Raw genomic sequence first — 21,279 nt, forward strand, 5'->3', positions numbered from 1 at the left:
AACTACTATGCCATGATTTATAGAGAGCTGAAACTAAAAGTTTGCTTTGAACGATCTATCTACCGTCCTACCCCGTGTGGCCTCCACGACACCACTGATTTGACCACTTGAACCACTGAGGAGAATTGTAGCCAAAAATAGCAGATCTACAAGCTCACAATGCCTCCTGCTGCGAGACTTGTGAGCTTGTAGGTAGGCTATTTTTGGCAAAGAGGTATAGGCTATGGTATAGATGGGGGGGAAAGAGCAGACCAAGTTAAAAAAAAAGAGTTTAATCTGCAACACAATTGTATGCAATATAGAGGGGGTCCCTGCTTCTCTCTCTCTCTCTCTCTCTCTCTCTCTCTCTCTCTCTCTCTCTCTCTCTCTCTCTCTCTCTCTCTCTCTCTCTCTCTCTCTCTGCTAGGGGGTCCTTGGCTTGAAAAACGTTGAAGACCCCTGGCCTATACTATCAGTTTTGGTAGAAAGATGTGATAAGCTGATCACAGGACAACAATGAACACCCATCTCGTCTGTATGTTTCATGTTTTTAGGCTGTAGTCAAGTGTATCCTGAAGTGAATAGCCTAGTGCAGATTCAGCGCACTTTAGCGCGCGCGCGTGCGTGCGTGCGTGCGTGCGTGCGTGTGTGTGTGTGTGTGTGTGTGTGTGTGTGTGTGTGTGTGTGTGTGTGTGTGTGTGTGTGTGTTCCTACCGTAGACATACTGCCAGCCGCTGTTCAGCATCTATGGGCTCACGGAAGTTTGTGGTGGTCTTTTCAATATGTGGCTCCAGTGTTGCTAGCAAAGCATCAAACTGACCCACTGACATCCTAAAAGCAACTCGGAAACGGACGGGATAAAGCCGCAGCTTCTTGTACAAAGTGTGAAACTCTCCTTCTTGTTTACGAAATGTCAGGATAGGATGAACCCAATATTCTCTTTTCCTTTTTCTTTTTTTCACAAGTGACAGGACCACAAAATCATCATCACTGCTTGAGGACTCCATTTTTTCGTTCTGCGAAAACATTGCCACGAATTTAAATAAAACGCATCGGACTGCAGTGTGCAAGGATGTTGTGCGTGCCGTTTTTTTTTGCGAATTTCGGATATTAAAACGCACCGAAAAAACGCACCGAAAAAACGCCAGTGTGCAAGGACCTTTAGCCCACATTCTTGCTGCCCCCCCTGCCTTGGGCAGTTAGCGTATCACAGCGTATCAGATACGCTGTTTTGAACAGTTTTTGAAGGTATACGATGGCGACGAAAAATAATCTCAAGGTGTAGGCCGTACACAGCATCTGACGGTAGAACACACCACTGCAGCTCCATACAGAATGGGAGGAAGACTTTCCCCCCCCCATTCCAAGTGCGTTTGTCTTATATGCAACGCCAGCGCTGCTACTCCAAAGCCCTGCAAAAAACACAAAGTAGGGGCCTACAAACGTATTTAACTAATACATATTATAGTAATATTGACTATAATAATAATGACAATAAAACATATTTATTTATATATTTTCTGAAACTTGACATTCTGCATGAGAGAGAGAGAGAGAGAGAGAGAGAGAGAGAGAGAGAGAGAGAGAGAGAGAGAGAGAATAAAATCACTGATCAAAGTTCGAGTTTCTAGCTTTCACAAACAAAAAGCAGATTTGCAAGCTCATTGCCGTAAAATGCCTGGACATCAGCTGTAACCAAAAGACTAACTTAACTGTCTGAGTCACAGAGGAAAGAAGTGAATAATAATAATGAATAATATAAATAATAAATGAATAATAACAATACTATATATACACGACGTTTGTCTGTCTGTCTGTCTGTCTGTCTGTCTGTCTGTCTGTCTGTCTGTCTGTCAGCACACACAAGATGTACTTTGTAGATGTTACAATCTATCTTTAATAATACTAATTAGATTTAAAGAACAACAGTGGTGTAAAGTAAGTTATTTTACTAATTAGAACTAAGCACATACAAAGCCAATACTTTGTATTGGCTTTGTAGCCTAGTTTTACTCAGTAATATTTTTAACACAGGCCTTTGTAACAGTATTTTTTATATTGTGGTAAAAAACGGGAAATTTTGCAATATATTAATATTACATATTACTTTTTAGTTATACTTAAAAAAAATTGAACAATTAAATAATCTAGATTTTGTATTAGTATTATTATTATTATTATTATTATTATTATTATTATTATTATTATTATTATTAGTGTGGTTGCAACCAGACTATTGTTATAGTTGGGCTTTATGCCTTCTTTCTAGATAAACAATACTTCGAGCCGCTACTCCTCCCACAGTTTTTATCCCCCAATGTCGTGCCATATGTCAAAAAAAACGTCTTGATCGGGAATCGTTGCGCTTGTATTTTGCTAAGGGATTGGTTGTATAGTTTAATTGATATTGATTTATTAGTGCATTAAATTTCCCCATCCGCTTTAATGGAAAAGTGAAAAAACTTAAATTCAAGTATTTTTTTCTCCGAAATCGTAAGAGCTAGAATTACCAGATTTGGAGGGAAGGTTCATAATTTAGTCCGAAATTATTAAAAAAAATATCACACCATTCGGCCACATGGTGGCGCTATAACAGCCCACTTTACCTTTTGGCCTATAACTCTTGAACCGTAGGTCGTAAAATCCAAATTTCTTTTTCCCTGGATTCCTTGGGTCACGACGCATCTTCCCATATAGGCCACGCCCATTTGCGTCAGGATAGATTTTCCGCCATTTTGAATTTTCTTCAAAACACACTTTTTGCTCCTTTTCCTTCAATTTTCTTCCAAATCTCACACAAATCGGTACACGTGATAGTTTAATTGATATTAATTTATTAGTGCATTAAATTTCCCCATCCGCTTTAATGGAAAAGTGAAAAAAATCAAATTCAAGTATTTTTTTCTCAGAAACCGTAAGAGCTAGAGTTACCACATTTGGAGGGGAGGTTCATAATTTTCTCCCAAATTATTTAAAAAAATATCACACCATTCGGCCTCATGGTGGCGCTATAACAGCCCCCCTTGACGTTTTGGCCTGTTACTCTTGAACCGTAGGTCCTACAATCAAAATTTATTTTCACCTGGATTCCTTGGGTCACGACGCATCTCCCCATATAGGCCACGCCCATTTGCGTCAGGATAGATTTTCTGCCATTTTGAATTTTCTTTAAAACACACTTTTTGCTGCTTTTCCTTCACATTTTGTCCAAATCTCACACAAATCGGTACACATGATCTATGGACCCATGCGATGAATATATCCAAACAGCATATAGATAGTCCTTACCGTTCATCAGTAATTGGCTTCCAAAGTTAGTGGGAGGGGCCCATTTTACCAAAAATGCCAAAAATCACCAACGAAACGTCCAAATGTCACAAAAATCGGTACACATGATCTCTGGACCCATGCGATAAACATATCCAAACGGCATTGTAATAGTCCTTACCGTTCGTCCGTAGTATAGTTTAATTGATATTAATTTATTAGTGCATTAAATTTCCCCATCCGCTTTAATGGAAAAGTGAAAAAACTCAAATTCAATTATTTTTTTCTCAGAAACCGTAAGAGCTAGAGTTACCACATTTGGAGGGGAGGTTCATAATTTTCTCCGAAATTATTTTAAAAATATCACACCATTCGGCCTCATGGTGGCGCTATAACAGCCCCCTTGACGTTTTGGCCTGTAACTCTTGAACCGTAGGTCCTACAATCAAAATTCCTTTCACCTGGATTCCTTGGGTCACGACGCATCTCCCCATATAGGCCACGCCCATTTGCGTCAGGATAGATTTTCCGCCATTTTGAATTTTCTTCAAAACACACTTTTTGCTCATTTTCCTTCAAATTTCGTCCAAATCTCACACAAATCGGTACACATGATCTATGGACCCATGCGATAAATATATCCAAACGGCATATTGATAATCCTTACCGTAATTGGCTTCCAAAGTTAGTGGGAGGGGCCCGTTTTACCAAAAATGCCAAAAATCACGAACGAAACGTCCAATCGATCCCAAATTTGAATCACATGTCGAGGGTCATTTACTCAACGAGTCCCCAAAAGCATTTCCACTTTGACCCATAGGGGGCGCCACGAATGCGCAAAATGTCACCGTTTGATGCAAAAACATAATTTTTGGGGGAGTCGGTCCCTTCAAAATGAAACGCAAGCGATCTCAGGAGTGACGTGACGATGTGATTGGCGCAGTCTCCGCCGGTATTCCTCCCGGCGTATTGCTCGAGTCCCGACCGGCGTCGTCGCAACCACACTTTGCAATTGCCAATTGCGACGCGTCTAGTTATTATTATTATTGTTATTATTATTACCCTTATAGGTTTTTGTGTTCACCATCCATAGCGGCTTTGGCCGGTGAACAGTCCAAATTTCCAGGCCCCACTGTGCGGCCTGTGGGGCCGTGAAAATTCAGGGGGCGGACTCTACATGTCCTCTGGGCCCCCCTCTGCGCGTGAACACCACTTGTTCGACCATCGGTTTTACGGATTACCCACACGGATGTTTTTCCCTTTGTTTACATTTTAGGGTCCTATCTTGCAGTTCAAGCATTATTCCAAAGGGTGGCAGGCTATGAGCCAAAACTATTAGAAGTGAACAGTGTACACCTCCCACACTATACTATGGGAAACAGCCTACTATTAGAACTATGGGCTGTTTACATTGTGTACACCTCCCATACTATGCTATGGTAAATGGCGTTTACCATCGTGTGACCTCCCGGGACGCTGTTTATCGCCAATTCCCGCCTAGTCCCGCCTAGTACAGCCTAGTCCAGCCTGTTACAGCCTAGTCCAGCCTATTATAACCTAGTCCAGCCTATTACAGCCTAGTCCAGCCTATTACAGCCTAGTCCAGCCTAGTCCAGCCTATTATAGCCTAGTCCAGCCTATTACAGCCTAGTCCAGCATAGCCCAACCTAGTCCAGCCTATTACAATCTAGTACAGCCTAGTCCAGCCTAGTCCGGCCTAGTCCAGCCTAGTCCAACCTATTACAGCCTAGTCCAGCCTATTAAAGCCTAGTCCAGCCTAGTACAGCCTATTCCAGCCTAGTACAGCCTAGTACAGCCTATTACAGCCTACTCCAGCCTAGTCCCGCCTATTATAGCCTAGTCCAGCCTATTACATTCTAGTCCAGCCTAGTCCAACCTATTCAAGTCTAGTCCAGCTTAGTCCCGCCTATTACAGCCTAGTCCAGCCTATTATAGCCTAGTCCAGCCTATTACAGCCTAGTCCAGCATAGCCCAACCTAGTCCAGCCTATTACAATCTAGTACAGCCTAGTCCAGCCTAGTCCGGCCTAGTCCAGCCTAGTCCAACCTATTACAGCCTAGTCCAGCCTATTAAAGCCTAGTCCAGCCTAGTACAGCCTAGTACAGCCTATTCCAGCCTAGTACAGCCTAGTACAGCCTATTACAGCCTACTCCAACCTAGTCCCGCCTATTATAGCCTAGTCCAGCCTATTACAGCCTAGTCCAGCCTAGTCCAACCTATTCAAGTCTAGTCCAGCTTAGTCCCGCCTATTACAGCTTAGTCCAGCCTATTACAGCCTAGTCCAGCCTAGTACAGCCTAGTACAACCTAATAGAGCATAATAGAGCCTAGTACAACCTAGTCTTAAGTAGTCCAGTCTGTTCCATGCTAGTAGAGCCTATATTGCCCTCCCCTAGTCTGTTCCATCAAAAGGCTGGACTATGCTAGACCTGGGTGTACTAGTCTTTACTGTACTAGACTCTACTGGTCTCTAATAGGCTGTTTTAAGCTCTAGTAGGCTTTGCTAGGCTGTACTGGGCTCTCTTAGGCTATAGAAGGCAGTACTTTACTTTGGCCTACACAGGTACATGCAAAACTATTGCTTGTGAACACACAAGCTATGGCCCGTGTACACAGTGGTTAGTCCCTATGGTCTGAGTATCTACAGGACTGACGAGGGACTAGTAAAGCCTAATAGAGCCTATTAGAGTCTGGTACAGCCTAGCACAACCTAGTATAGCCTAGTCCAGCCTGTTCCATGCTAGTATAGCCTATACCACCCTCCCCTAGTCTGTTCTCCCAAAAGGCTGGACTAGTCTTGGATGTACTAGGCAGTACTGTACTGTACTGTACTGTACTGTACTGTGCTGTAGTGTACTGTACTAGACTCTACTGGTCTCTAATAGGCTGTTTTAAGCTCTAGTAGGCTTTGTTAGGCTTTACTGGGCTCTATTAGGCTCTAGAAGCCAGTACTTTACTTGGCCTAAAAAAGCTGATGCAAAACTATGGCTCGTGAACACACAAGCTATGGCCCGTGTACACAGTGGTTAGTCCCTACGGTCTGAGTATCTACAGGGCTGACAAGGGACTAGTAAAGCCTAATAGAGTATTGGAGCCTGGTACAGCCTAGTACAATCTAGTCTAGCCTAGTCCAGCCAGTTCCATGCTAGTATAGCCTATACCACCCTCCCCTAGTCTATTCTCTAAACAGGCTGGACTACCCTAGTCTTGGGTGCACTAGGCTTTACTGTACTGTACTGTACTAGACTCTACTGGTCTCTAATAGGCTGTTTTAAGCTCTAGTAGGCTTTGCTAGGCTTTACCGGGCTCTATTAGGCTATAGAAGCCAGTACTTTACTTGGCCTACAAAGGCTCCTGCAAAACTATTGCTCGTGAACACACAAGCTATGGCCCGTGTACAAAGTGGTTAGTCCTTATGGTCTGAGTATCTACAGGGCTGATAAGGGACTAGTAAAGCCTAATAGAGAGTATTGGAGTCTGGTACAGCCTAGTACAATCTAGTCTAGCCTAGTCCAGCCTGTCCCATGCTAGTATAGCCTATACCACCCTCCCTTAGTCTGTTCTCCAAACAGGCTAGACTATACTAGTCTTGGGTGCACTAGGCTCTACTGTACTGTACTGTACTAGACTCTACTGGTCTCTAATAGGCTGTTTTAAGCTCTAGTAGGCTTTGCTAGGCTTTACTGGGCTCTATTAGGCTCTAGAAGCCAGTACTTTACTTGGCCTAAAAAAGCTGATGCAAAACTATGGCTCGTGAACACACAAGCTATGGCCCGTGTACACAGTGGTTAGTCCCTACGGTCTGAGTATCTACAGGGCTGACAAGGGACTAGTAAAGCCTAATAGAGAGTATTGGAGTCTGGTACAACCTAATACAATCTAGTGTAGCCTAGTCCAGCCTGTTCCATGCTAGTATAGCCTATACCACCCTCCCCTAGTCTATTCTCTAAACAGGCTGGACTACACTAGTCTTAGGTGCACTAGGCTGTAATGTACTGTACTGTACTGTACTAGACTCTACTGGTCTCTAATAGGCTGTTTTAAGCTCTAGTAGGCTTTGCTAGGCTTTACCGGGCTCTATTAGGCTATAGAAGCCAGTACTTTACTTGGCCTACAAAGGCTCCTGCAAAACTATTGCTCGTGAACACTCAAGCTATGGCCCGTGTACCCAGTGGTTAGTCCTTATGATCTGAGTATATACAGGGCTGACAAGGGACTAGTAAAGCCTAATAGAGAGTATTGGAGTCTGGTACAGCCTAGTACAATCTAGTCTAGCCTAGTCCAGCCTGTCCCATGCTAGTATAGCCTATACCACCCTCCCTTAGTCTGTTCTCCAAACAGGCTAGACTATACTAGTCTTGGGTGCACTAGGCTCTACTGTACTGTACTAGACTCTACTGGCCTCTAATAGGCTGTTTTAAGCTCTAGTAGGCTTTGCTAGGCTTTACCGGGCTCTATTAGGCTCTAGAAGCCAGTACTTTACTTGGCCTAAAAAAGCTGATGCAAAACTATGGCTCGTGAACACACAAGCTATGGCCCGTGTACACAGTGGTTAGTCCCTATGGTCTGAGTATCTACAGGGCTGACAAGGGACTAGTAAAGCCTAATAGAGAGTATTGGAGTCTGGTACAACCTAGTACAATCTAGTCTATCCTAGTCCAGCCTGTTCCATGCTAGTATAGCCTATACCACCCTCCCCTAGTCTATTCTCTAAACAGGCTGGACTGCACTAGGCTGTACTGTACTGTACTGCACTGTACTGTACTAGACTCTACTGGTCTCTAATAGGCTGTTTTAAGCTGTAGTAGGCTTTGCTAGGCTTTATTGGGCTTTATCAGGCTATAGAAGCCAGTACTTTACTTTGGCTCATGCAAAACTATGGCTCGTGAACACAAGCTATGGCCCGTGTACACAGCGGTTACTCCCTATGGTCTTATTATCCACAGGGCTGACAAGGGACTAGTAAAGCCTAATAGAGAGTATTAGAGCCTGGTACAGCCTAGTACAATCTAGTCTAGCCTAGTCCAGCCTGTTCCATGCTAGTATAGCCTATACCACCCTCCCCTAGTCTATTCTCTAAACAGGCTGGACTACACTAGTCTTGGGTGCACTAGGCTTTACTGTACTGTACTGTACTGTACTAGACTCTACTGGTCTCTAATAGGCTGTTTTAAGCTCTAGTAGGCTTTGCTAGGCTTTACCGGGCTCTATTAGGCTCTAGAAGCCAGTACTTTACTTGGCCTACAAAGGCTCCTGCAAAACTATTGCTCGTGAACACATAAGCTATGGCCCGTGTACACAGTGGTTAGTCCTTATGGTCTGAGTATCTACAGGGCTGACAAGGGACTAGTAAAGCCTAATAGAAAGTATTGGAGTCTGGTACAGCCTAGTACAATCTAGTCTAGCCTAGTCCAGCCTGTCCCAAGCTAGTATAGCCTATACCACCCTCCCTTAGTCTGTTCTCCAAACAGGCTAGACTATACTAGTCTTGGGTGCACTAGGCTCTACTGTACTGTACTAGACTCTACTGGTCTCTAATAGGCTGTTTTAAGCTCTAGTAGGCTTTGCTAGGCTTTACTGGGCTCTATTAGGCTATAGAAGCCAGTACTTTACTTTGGCTCATGCAAAACTATGGCTCGTGAACACAAGCTATGGCCCGTGTACACAGTGGTTACTCCCTATGGTCTGAGTATCTACAGGGCTGACAAGGGACTAGTAAAGCCTAATAGAGAGTATTGGAGTCTGGTACAGCCTAGTACAATCTAGTCTAGCCTAGTCCAGCCTGTTCCATGCTAGTTTAGCCTATACCACCCTCCCCTAGTCTATTCTCTAAACAGGCTGGACTATACTAGTCTTGGGTGCACTAGGCTTTACTGTACTGTACTGTACTAGACTCTACTGGTCTCTAATAGGCTGTTTTAAGCTCTAGTAGGCTTTGCTAGGCTTTACCGGGCTCTATTAGGCTATAGAAGCCAGTACTTTACTTGGCCTACAAAGGCTCCTGCAAAACTATTGCTCGTGAACACACAAGCTATGGCCCATGTACACAGTGGTTAGTCCCTATGGTCTGGGTATCTACAGGGCTGACAAGGGACTAGTAAAGCCTAATAGAGAGTACTAGAGCCTGGTATAGCCTAGTACACTCTAGTCTAGCCTAGTCCAGGCTGTTCCATGCTAGTATAGCCTATACCACCCTCCCCTAGTCTATTCTCTAAACAGGCTGGACTACACTAGTCTTGGGTGCACTAGGCTTTACTGTACTGTACTGTACTAGACTCTACTGGTCTCTAATAGGCTGTTTTAAGCTCTAGTAGGCTTTGCTAGGCTTTACTGGGCTCTATTAGGCTATAGAAGCCAGTACTTTACTTTGGCTCATGCAAAACTATGGCTCGTGAACACAAGCTATGGCCCGTGTACACAGTGGTTAGTCCCTATGGTCTGAGTATCTACAGGGCTGACAAGGGACTAGTAAAGCCTAATAGAGAGTATTAGAGCCTGGTATAGCCTAGTACACTCTAGTCTAGTCTAGTCCAGCCTGTTCCATGCTAGTATAGCCTATACCACCCTCCCCTAGTCTGTTCTCCCAACAGGCTGGACTATACTAGTCTTGGGTGCACTAGGCTGTACTGTACTGTACTGTACTAGACTCTACTGGTCTGTAGTAGGCTGTTTTAAGCTCTAGTAGGCTTTGCTAGGCTTTACTGGGCTCTATTAGGCTATAGAAGCCAGTACTTTACTTTCGCTCATGCAAAACTATGGCTCGTGAACACAAGCTATGGCCCGTGTACACAGTGGTTAGTCCCTATGGTCTGAGTATCTACAGGGCTGACAAGGGACTAGTAAAGCCTAATAGAGAGTATTAGAGCCTGGTATAGCCTAGTACACTCTAGTCTAGCCTAGTCCAGCCTGTTCCAAGCTAGTATAGCCTATACCACCCTCCCCTAGTCTGTTCTCCCAACAGGCTGGACTATACTAGTCTTGGGTGCACTAGGCTGTACTGTACTGTACTAGACTCTACTGGTCTCTAGTAGGCTGTTTTAAGCTCTAGTAGGCTTTGCTAGGCTTTACTGGGCTCTATTAGGCTATAGAAGCCAGTACTTTACTTCGGCTCATGCAAAACTATGGCTCGTGAACACAAGCTATGGCCCGTGTACACAGTGGTTACTCCCTATGGTCTGAGTATCTACAGGGCTGACAAGGGACTAGTAAAGCCTAATAGAGAGTATTAGAGTCTGGTATAGTCTAGTACACTCTAGTCTAGCCTAGTACAGCCTGTTCCATGCTAGTATAGCCTATACCACCCTCCCCTAGTCTGGTCTCCAAACAGGCTGGACTATACTAGTCTAGGTTGCACTAGGCTGTACTGTACTGTACTGTACTGTACTAGACTCTACTGGTCTCTAATAGGCTGTTTTAAGCTCTAGTAGGTTTTGCTAGGCTTTACTGGGCTCTATTAGGCTATAGAAGCTAGTACTTTACATTTTCTACAAAGGCTGATGCAAAACTATTGCTCGTGAACATACAAGCTATGGCCCGTGTACACAGTGGTTAGTCCCTATGGTCTGAGTATCTACAGGGCTGACAAGGGACTAGTAAAGCCTAATAGAGAGTATTAGAGTCTGGTACAGGCTAGTACAATCTAGTCTAGCCTAGTCCAGCCTGTTCCATGCTAGTATAGCCTATACCACCCTCCCCTAGTCTATTCTCTAAACAGGCTGGACTACACTAGTCTTGGGTGCACTAGGCTTTACTGTACTGTACTGTACTGTACTAGACTGTACTGGTCTCTAATAGGCTGTTTTAAGCTCTAGTAGGCTTTGCTAGGCTTTACCGGGCTCTAATAGGCTCTAGAAGCCAGTACTTTACTTGGCCTACAAAAGCTGATGCAAAACTATGGCTTGTGAACACACAAGCTATGGCCCGTGTACACAGTGGTTAGTCCCTATGGTCCGAGCATCTACAGGGCTGACAAGGGACTAGTAAAGCCTAATTGAGAGTATTGGAGTCTGGTACAGCCTAGTACAATCTAGTCTAGCCTAGTCCAGCCTGTTCCATGCTAGTTTAGCCTATACCACCCTCCCCTAGTCTATTCTCTAAACAGGCTGGACTACACTAGTCTTGGGTGCACTAGGCTGTACTGTACTGTACTGTACTGTACTAGACTCTACTGGTCTCTAGAAGGCTGTTTTAAGCTCTAGTAGGCTTTGCTAGGCTTTACTGGGCTCTATTAGGCTATAGAAGCCAGTACTTTACTTTGGCTCATGCAAAACTATGGCTCGTGAACACACAAGCTATGGCCCGTGTACACAGTGGTTAGTCCCTATGGTCCGAGTATCTACAGGGCTGACAAGGGACTAGTAAAGCCTAATTGAGAGTATTGGAGTCTGGTACAGCCTAGTACAATCTAGTCTAGCCTAGTCCAGCCTGTTCCATGCTAGTTTAGCCTATACCACCCTCCCCTAGTCTGGTCTCCAAACAGGCTGGACTATACTAGTCTAGGTTGCACTAGGCTGTACTGTACTGTACTGTACTAGACTCTACTGGTCTCTAATAGGCTGTTTTAAGCTCTAGTAGGTTTTGCTAAGCTTTACTGGGCTCTATTAGGCTATAGAAGCTAGTACTTTACTTTTTCTACAAAGGCTGATGCAAAACTATTGCTCGTGAACATACAAGCTATGGCCCGTGTACACAGTGGTTAGTCCCTATGGTCTGAGTATCTACAGGGCTGACAAGGGACTAGTAAAGCTTAATAGAGAGTATTGGAGTCTGGTACAGCCTAGTACAATCTAGTCTAGCCTAGTCCAGCCTGTTCCATGCTAGTATAGCCTATACCACCCTCCCCTAGTCTATTCTCTAAACAGGCTGGACTACACTAGTCTTGGGTGCACTAGGCTTTACTGTACTGTACTGTACTGTACTAGACTGTACTGGTCTCTAATAGGCTGTTTTAAGCACTAGTAGGCTTTGCTAGGCTTTACCGGGCTCTAATAGGCTCTAGAAGCCAGTACTTTACTTGGCCTACAAAAGCTGATGCAAAACTATGGCTCGTGAACACACAAGCTATGGCCCGTGTACACAGTGGTTAGTCCCTATGGTCCGAGTATCTACAGGGCTGACAAGGGACTAGTAAAGCCTAATTGAGAGTATTGGAGTCTGGTACAGCCTAGTACAATCTAGTCTAGCCTAGTCCAGCCTGTTCCATGATAGTTTAGCCTATACCACCCTCCGCTAGTCTGGTCTCCAAACAGGCTGGACTATACTAGTCTAGGTTGCACTAGGCTGTACTTTACTGTACTGTACTAGACTCTACTGGTCTCTAATAGGCTGTTTTAAGCTCTAGTAGGTTTTGCTAGGCTTTACTGGGCTCTATTAGGCTATAGAAGCTAGTACTTTACTTTTTCTACAAAGGCTGATGCAAAACTATTGCTCGTGAACATACAAGCTATGGCCGTGTACACAGTGGTTAGTCCCTATGGTCTGAGTATCTACAGGGCTGACAAGGGACTAGTAAAGCCTAATAGAGAGTATTAGAGTCTGGTATAGTCTAGTACACTCTAGTCTAGCCTAGTACAGCCTGTTCCATGCTAGTATAGCCTATACCACCCTCCCCTAGTCTGGTCTCCAAACAGGCTGGACTATACTAGTCTAGGTTGCACTAGGCTGTACTGTACTGTACTGTACTAGACTCTACTGGTCTCTAATAGGCTGTTTTAAGCTCTAGTAGGTTTTGCTAGGCTTTACTGGGCTCTATTAGGCTATAGAAGCTAGTACTTTACTTTTTCTACAAAGGCTGATGCAAAACTATTGCTCGTGAACATACAAGCTATGGCCCGTGTACACAGTGGTTAGTCCTTATGGTCTGAGTATCTACAGGGCTGACAAGGGACTAGTAAAGCCTAATAGAGAGTATTAGAGTCTGGTACAGCCTAGTACAATCTAGTCTAGCCTAGTCCAGCCTGTTCCATGCTAGTATAACCTATACCACCCTCCCCTAGTCTGGTCTCCAAACAGGCTGGACTATACTAGTCTAGGTTGTATATGTACATGTGACACTGATAAAGCTCAAAGGTCAGCAAAAAGACTGCAAAGGTCAACCCTGGTTATGTCGAATGGTGGGTTACATCAATAGTCTACAACTTTTCAATAAGAAGTTATAGATTTTTGAAATAGTTCAAAGTTAAGCTTTTTTCACATTTTTCAAAAATATTTTTTTTTAATTAAAAAACACGTTTTCAGACTCAGAAGAGGACGCTGAATCGAATGGGCTAGGTCTCGATTTTGTATGACCTTTAGAAAGTGGTTTAAACAAGCGTTAAAGTTTAGTAAACTTGAAGCTTTTTTCACAAACATATTATTATTTTATTTTGACCCTTCCACCCTCTTATTTATATGATATTGAGTCGAATGGTAGGTTACATCAATAGTCTAGAATTGTTTAATAAGAAGTTATAGATTTTTGAAATAGTTCAAAGTTTAGCTTTTCTCACATTTTTTAAAAATATTTTATTTTTAAATCAAAAAACACCTTTTCAGACTCAAAAAAAGACGCTGAATTGAATGGGATAGGTCTCGATTTTCTAGGACCTTGGGAAATACAAACGGTCGCCAAAAAGATTGGACGTTGACTTTTGTATAAAAAACTGATTTTGTTGAGCACAAAATCTGTAACTAATCGCTCCAGATATTTTTTTTAAATCCGAAACTTCTCTCAATCCATATTGAGAGTAAGCCGGATTTTTTGGCACCGGCCCTGATTTTTTCTGACACTGATAAAGCTCAAAGGTCAGCGAAAAGACTGCAAAGGTCAACCCTCGTTACATTTTTAGAAATTGTATTTTTCTTCGAGACTCTGGCTTTAGACTAATGTGATGGTGCTGATTCCAAATATGCAAGTTTCTTTTTTCTCGGACAACAGGAAGTGCCTCAAAAGGCCACTTCCTTGTTGGTTTTAGGGTGTTCCAAGCCTGTGATTTCTCCGATATATTTTTTTTCCAAATCTACACGTAAAATAATGCTAAAATTTGGAATAATCAAACCCTAATATCAAATCATGATTTAATTATCCCTTAATTGGCTATGGTTACGGCTTCGCTATCTCACTCAATATCTCGAATACGATAAGGACTTAGGGTCCACTTTTTGGATATGTTGTAGAGCTGGCTGAGACGCACAAGTGGATGTCTTGTTTGTCCCGTTACGACACATTTTTATTTCTGACTTTGTCCTTTGATATGGTCTTAAGATATAAGACTCTATGTGCCTTCTGAAAGTGTAGGAGGTCAACTTAGGAGTGTCGTACCGGGACAAACAAGACATCCACACGTGCGCCTTGGCGAGCTGTACAACATATCCGAAAGGTGGATTCTAAAAATGCATCGATTTCGAGATATATCGCTTTATTGCGCGTAATAACTTGACATTTGACCCTAGCCAATTAAGGAGAATGGTAAGGCCGTGTGCGAGGAGAGTTATATGGGCGCGTTCGGGGCGACACGCTGACCCAGAAACAGGTGTCCAATTTTGTTTTTACTCCTTTCAAACAGTTTTTCACTATTATCTCGGCCCCTAGGGGGCGCTGAAACAATCGGACAACGTATTATTGATCAGCTCTTCACCCCGGACGCGTCCATATAACTTTCCTCACACACAAACATGTGGTTCTGAAAATTAGGGTTATTGGGCTTCTTGAATAATTTGGCCACTAGGGGGCGCTGACACAATCGGACAACATATTATTTATCAGCTCTTCAGCCCGTTCGCGCCCATATAACTTTCCTCACACAGGGACATACGGTATGTATTTTTAATATTTTTTGGAAAATTAAAAAAATAAAATACAATAAAAAAATTAAATAAAATAAATGAAAAAAGTAATCGGAAAAACACGGCCCCCTCACGCATTAGGAGGGCAGGATGAGTCACCAGAACCAAGGACGGGTGTTTTTGATTAATCTAACATGGTTAAAATGGAGTTTGAAGTTACAATGGGTTTGTATAGGAAAGGGGCGTGTCTGATAAAATGAATATCAAATATCTAAATAATGAATCAAGCAACTTAAAAACTGTCTGGGGAGTTCACAAAGGCCTGAGTAGATGATAAAATGTGGCCCGTGTACACAGTGGTTAGTCCCTATGGTCTGAGTATCTACAGGGCTGACATGGGACTAGTAAAGCCTAATAGAGCCTATTAGAGTCTGGTACAGCCTAGTACAACCTAGTCTAGCCTACTCCAGCCTGTTCCATGCAAGTATAGCCTATACCACCCTCCCCATGTCTGTTCTCCCAACAGGCTGGACTATACTAGTGTTGGGTGTACTGTACTGTACTGTACTGTACTGTACTAGACTCTACTGGTCTCTAGTAGGCTGTTTTAAGCTCTAGTAGGCTTTGCTAGGCTTTGCTGGGCTCTATGAGGGTATAAAAGACAGTACTTTACTGTGGCTCATGCAAAACTATGGCTCGTGAACACACAAGCTATGGCCCGTGTACACAGTGGTTAGTCCCTATGGTCTGAGTATCTACAGGGCTGATGTAACCCAGGTTTCAGAAGGTTTTCAAAAGGTTTGTGTCACTGCTGTCTGTGTGTCACTGACAGAGTGACACACACAGTCACACACACACACACACACACACACACACACACACACACACACACACACACACACACACACACACACACACACACACACACACACACACACACACACACACACACACACACACACACACACACACACACTCAGTCTCACTCACTCAATCAATCAGTCACACCAGTGCTTGCAATTGCCAATCATTGCAATCACAGCCACACCCTAAAGCAGAGACAGTCTGCAATAGCAGAGTGAGGTGCACACCACTCTGAGGCTACTGCAGACTTCCACCCAAACTGACTGCTGGCACAACCTGCTGGCTGTGCCTGCATGAATCTGATTGAAATGGCCAGGTTACTTTTCTTGATAAGAAAAAAGAACATGATGGCGAGTACAGTACTGTTTTTTTTTGTAGACCATAGACTAGTACATATCTGCCTTGTACAGCCTAATATAGCCTAGTACAGCCTACCACAGCCTACTAGAGATTAAAACAGCCTATTAGAGACCAGTAGAGTCTAGTACAGTACAGTACAGTACAGCCTAGTGCACCCAAACTAGTATAGTCCAGCCTGTTGGGAGAACAGACTAGGGGAGGGTGGTATAGGCCATACTAGCATGGAACAGGCTGGACTAGGCTAGACTAGAGTGTACTAGGCTTTAGCAGACTCTAATACTCTCTATTAGACTTTACTTGTCAGCCCTGTAGATACTCAGACCATAGGGAGTAACCACTGTGTACACGGGCCATAGCTTGTGTTCACGAGCCATAGTTTTGCATGAGCCACAGTAAAGTAATGTCTTTTATAGCCTCATAGATCCCAGCAAAGCCTAGCAAAGCCTACTAGAGCTTAAAACAGCCTATTAGAGACCAGTAGAGTCTAGTACAGTAGAGTCTAGTACAGTACAGTACAGTACAGTACAGTACAGTACAGTACAGTACAGTACAGTACAGTACAGTACAGTACAGTACAGTACAGTACAGCCTAGTGCACCCAAACTAGTATAGTCCAGCCTGTTGGGAGAACAGACTAGGGGAGGGTGGTATAGGCCATACTAGCATGGAACAGGCTGGACTAGGCTAGACTAGAGTGTACTAGGCTTTAGCAGACTCTAATACTCTCTATTAGACTTTACTTGTCAGCCCTGTAGATACTCAGACCATAGGGAGTAACCACTGTGTACACGGGCCATAGCTTGTGTTCACGAGCCATAGTTTTGCATGAGCCACAGTAAAGTACTGTCTTTTATAGCCTCATAGAGCCCAGCAAAGCCTAGCAAAGCCTACTAGAGCTTAAAACAGCCTATTAGAGACCAGTAGAGTCTAGTACAGTAGAGTCTAGTACAGTACAGTACAGTACAGTACAGTACAGTACAGTACAGTACAGTACAGTACAGTACAGTACAGTACAGCCTAGTGCACCCAAACTAGTATAGTCCAGCCTGTTGGGAGAACAGACTAGGGGAGGGTGGTATAGGCCATACTAGCATGGAACAGGCTGAACTAGGCTAGACTAGAGTGTACTAGGCTTTAGCAGACTCTAATACTCTCTATTAGACTTTACTTGTCAGCCTTGTAGATACTCAGACCATAGGGAGTAACCACTGTGTACACAGGCCATAGCTTGTGTTCACGAGCCATAGTTTTGCATGATTCACAGTAAAGTACTGTCTTTTATAGCCTCATAGAGCCCAGCAAAGCCTAGCAAAGCCTACTAGAGCTTAAAACAGCCTATTAGAGACCAGTAGAGTCTAGTACAGTACAGTACAGTACAGTACAGTACAGTACAGCCTAATGCACCCGAGACTAGTATAGTCCAGCCTGTTGGGAGAACAGACTAGGGGAGGGTGGTATAGGCCATACTAGCATGGAACAGGCTGGACTAGGCTAGACTAGAGTGTAGTAGGCTTTAGCAGACTCTAATACTCTCTATTAGACTTTACTAGTCCCTTGTCAGCCCTGTAGATACTCAGACCATAGGGAGTAACCACTGTGTACACGGGCCAGACGGCAATCTTGACCTTCTAAAACCTTGGGAAAGTGGTTAAACCACCCGGAAGTTACTGTTTTAGGTTTTTTTCCCCAGTGTTCTGGGCCCTCCAGGGCTAGTAGGCTACAATATATTTTCATATAACTAGACGTCACACAGAGCATTATGACGCCCTCAGTGAGTTGGCACGTGCAACATCATCATAATCATCATCATCATATCTACATATCCAAAGATGAGCTAGTACGAGTCAACGAGCATGGAGAATAAGCGACCCCAGTAATAGCAGTACATTTGTGTTATTTACGTGCAGCATCCAAAATCTGTAACTAATCACTCCAGATATTTTTTTAAAATCCGAAACTTCTCTCAATCCATATTGAGAGTAAGCCGGATTTTTTGGCACCAGCCCTGAATTTTTCTGACACTGATAAAGTGACACGGTCAGCGAAAAGACTGCAACAGTCAACCCTTGTTACATTTTTAGAAATTGTATTTTTCTTCGAGACTCTGGCTTTAGACTAATGTGATGACGCTGATTCCAAAATATGTAAGCACGTTTTTTTTGGACAACAGGAAGTGCCTCAAAAGGCCACTTCCTGGTTGTTTTTTGGGTGGGGACGATAAGGACTTAGGGTCCACTTTTTGGATATGTTGTAGAGCTGGCTGAGACGCACGCTTGGGTGTCTTGTTTGTCCCGCTACGACACTTTTTTTTTTTTGAGTTTGTCCTTTGCGATGGTCTTAAGGTTTAAGACTCTATGTGCCTTCCGGAAGTGTAAGAGGTCAACTTAGGAGTGTCGTACCGGCACAAACAAGACATTCACGCGTGCGCCTTGGCGAGCTGTACAACATATCCGAAAGGCGGATTCTAAAAACGTATTGTTATACGTCGTTTCCCATAGAATAGTGTGGGAGGTGTACACGTGTACACAGAGCACATTTCTAATAGTTGGCTTTGAAAGATTGATTGAATGAGGCTCGCCTAGCCTCTATAGGGTCCATCGGGGGGGGGGGGGGGGGGGATAATTTGGCGAGACTCCGCCCAGAAACAGCGTCCCGGGAGGTCACATGATCAGAAACAGCGTTTCCCATAGCATAATGTGGGAGGAGTACACGCTGTGTACACAGAGCACATTTCTAATAGTTGGCTTTGATTGATTGATTGAATGAGGCTCGCCTAGCCTCTATAGGGTCCATCGGGGGGGGGGGGGGGGGGCTAATTTGGTGAGACTCCGCCCAGAAACAGCGTCCCGGGATGTGACATCATCGGAAACGCCGTTTCCCATAGCATAGTGTGGGAGGTGTACACGCCGTGTACACAGAGCACATTTCTACTTGTTGGCATTGATCGATTGATTGATAGATTGATTGAGGCTAGCCTAGACTCAAGAGGGTCTATCGGGGGGGGGGGGGGTGGGTACGTGGGACGAATTTGGCGAGACCCCGCCCAGAAACAGTGTCCCGGGAGGTCACATGATCAGAAATGCTGTTTCCCATAGCATAGTGTGGGAGGTTTACACGCTGTGTACACAGAGCACAATTCTAATAGTTGGCTTTGATTGATCGCCTAGCCTCTATAAGGTCCATCGGGGGGGGGGACGGGGACTAATTTGGCGAGACTCCGCCCAGAAACAGCGCCCCGGGATGTGACATCATCGGAAACGCCATTTCCCATAGCATAGTGTGGGAGGTGTACACGTGTACACAGAGCACATTTCTAATAGTTGGCTTTCATTCATTGATTGATTGAGGCCAGGGTATCCTCGAGAGGGTCCATCAGGGGGGGACTTGGCACGAATTTGGCGAGAAACAGCGTTTCCCATAGCATAATGTGGGAGGAGTACACGCTGTGTACACAGAGCACATTTCTAATAGTTGGCTTTGATTGATTGATTGAATGAGGCTCGCCTAGCCTCTATAGGGTCCATCGGGGGGGGGGGGGGACTAATTTGGTGAGACTCTGCCCAGAAACAGCGCCCCGGGAGGTCACATCATCGGAAACGCCGTTTCCCATAGCATAGTGTGGGAGGTGTACACGTGTACACAGAGCACATTTCTAATAGTTGGCTTTGATTCATTGATTGATTGAGGCCAGGGTATCCTCGAGAGGGTCCATCAGGGGGGGACTTGGCACGAATTTGGCGAGACCCCACCCAGGAACAACGTCCCGGGAGGTCACATGATCAGAAACAGCGTTTCCCATAGCATAATGTGGGAGGTGTACACGCCGTGTACACAGAGCACATTTCTACTTGTTGGCATTGATTGATTGATTGAGGCTAGCCTAGACTCAAGAGGGTCTATCGGGGAGGGGGCGGGGGGTGGGTACGTGGGACGAATTTGGCGAGACCCCGCCCAGAAACAGCGTCCCGGGAGGTCACATGATCAGAAATGCTGTTTCCCATAGCATAGTGTGGGAGGTTTACACGCTGTGTACACAGAGCACATTTCTACTAGTTGGCTTTGATTGATCGCCTAGCCTCTATAGGGTCCATCGGGGGCGGGGGGACGACTAATTTGGTAGACTCCGCCCAGAAACAGCGCCCCGGGAGGTGACTTCATCGGAAACGGCGTTTCCCATAGCATAGTGTGGGAGGTGTACACGTGTACACAGAGCACATTTCTAATAGTTGGCTTTGATTCATTGATTGATTGAGGCCGGGGGGGGGGGGGGGGGGGGGGGGGCGGTACGTGGGACGAATTTGGCGAGACCCCGCTCAGAAACAGCGTCCCGGGAGGTCACATGATCAGAAACAGCGTTTCCCATAGCATAATGTGGGAGGTGTACACGCCGTGTACACAGAGCACATTTCTACTTGTTGGCATTGATTGATTGATTGATAGATTGATTGAGGCTAGCCTAGACTCAAGAGGGTCTATCGGGGGGGGGGGGCAGGGGGTGGGTACGTGGGACGAATTTGGCGAGACCCCGCCCAGAAACAGCATCCCGGGAGGTCACATGATCAGAAATGCTGTTTCCCATAGCATAGTGTGGGAGGTTTACACGCTGTGTACACAGAGCACATTTCTACTAGTTGGCTTTGATTGATCGCCTAGCCTCTATAGGGTCCATCGGGGGCAGGGGGACGACTAATTTGGTAGACTCCGCCCAGAAACAGCGCCCCGGGAGGTGACTTCATCGGAAACGCCGTTTCCCATAGCATAGTGTGGGAGGTGTACACGTGTACACAGAGCACATTTCTAATAGTTGGCTTTGATTCATTGATTGATTGAGGCCAGGGTATCCTCGAGAGGGTCCATCAGGGGGGGACTTGGCACGAATTTGGCGAGACCCCACCCAGGAACAACGTCCCGGGAGGTCACATGATCAGAAACAGCGTTTCTAATAGCATAATGTGGGAGGTGTACACGCCGTGTACACAGAGCACATTTCTACTTGTTGGCATTGATTGATTGATTGATAGATTGA

The sequence above is a fragment of the Gymnoscopelus microlampas genome (genome assembly GCF_963454915.1).
Source record: "Gymnoscopelus microlampas genome assembly, chromosome: 15".
NCBI lineage: Eukaryota > Metazoa > Chordata > Actinopteri > Myctophiformes > Myctophidae > Gymnoscopelus > Gymnoscopelus microlampas.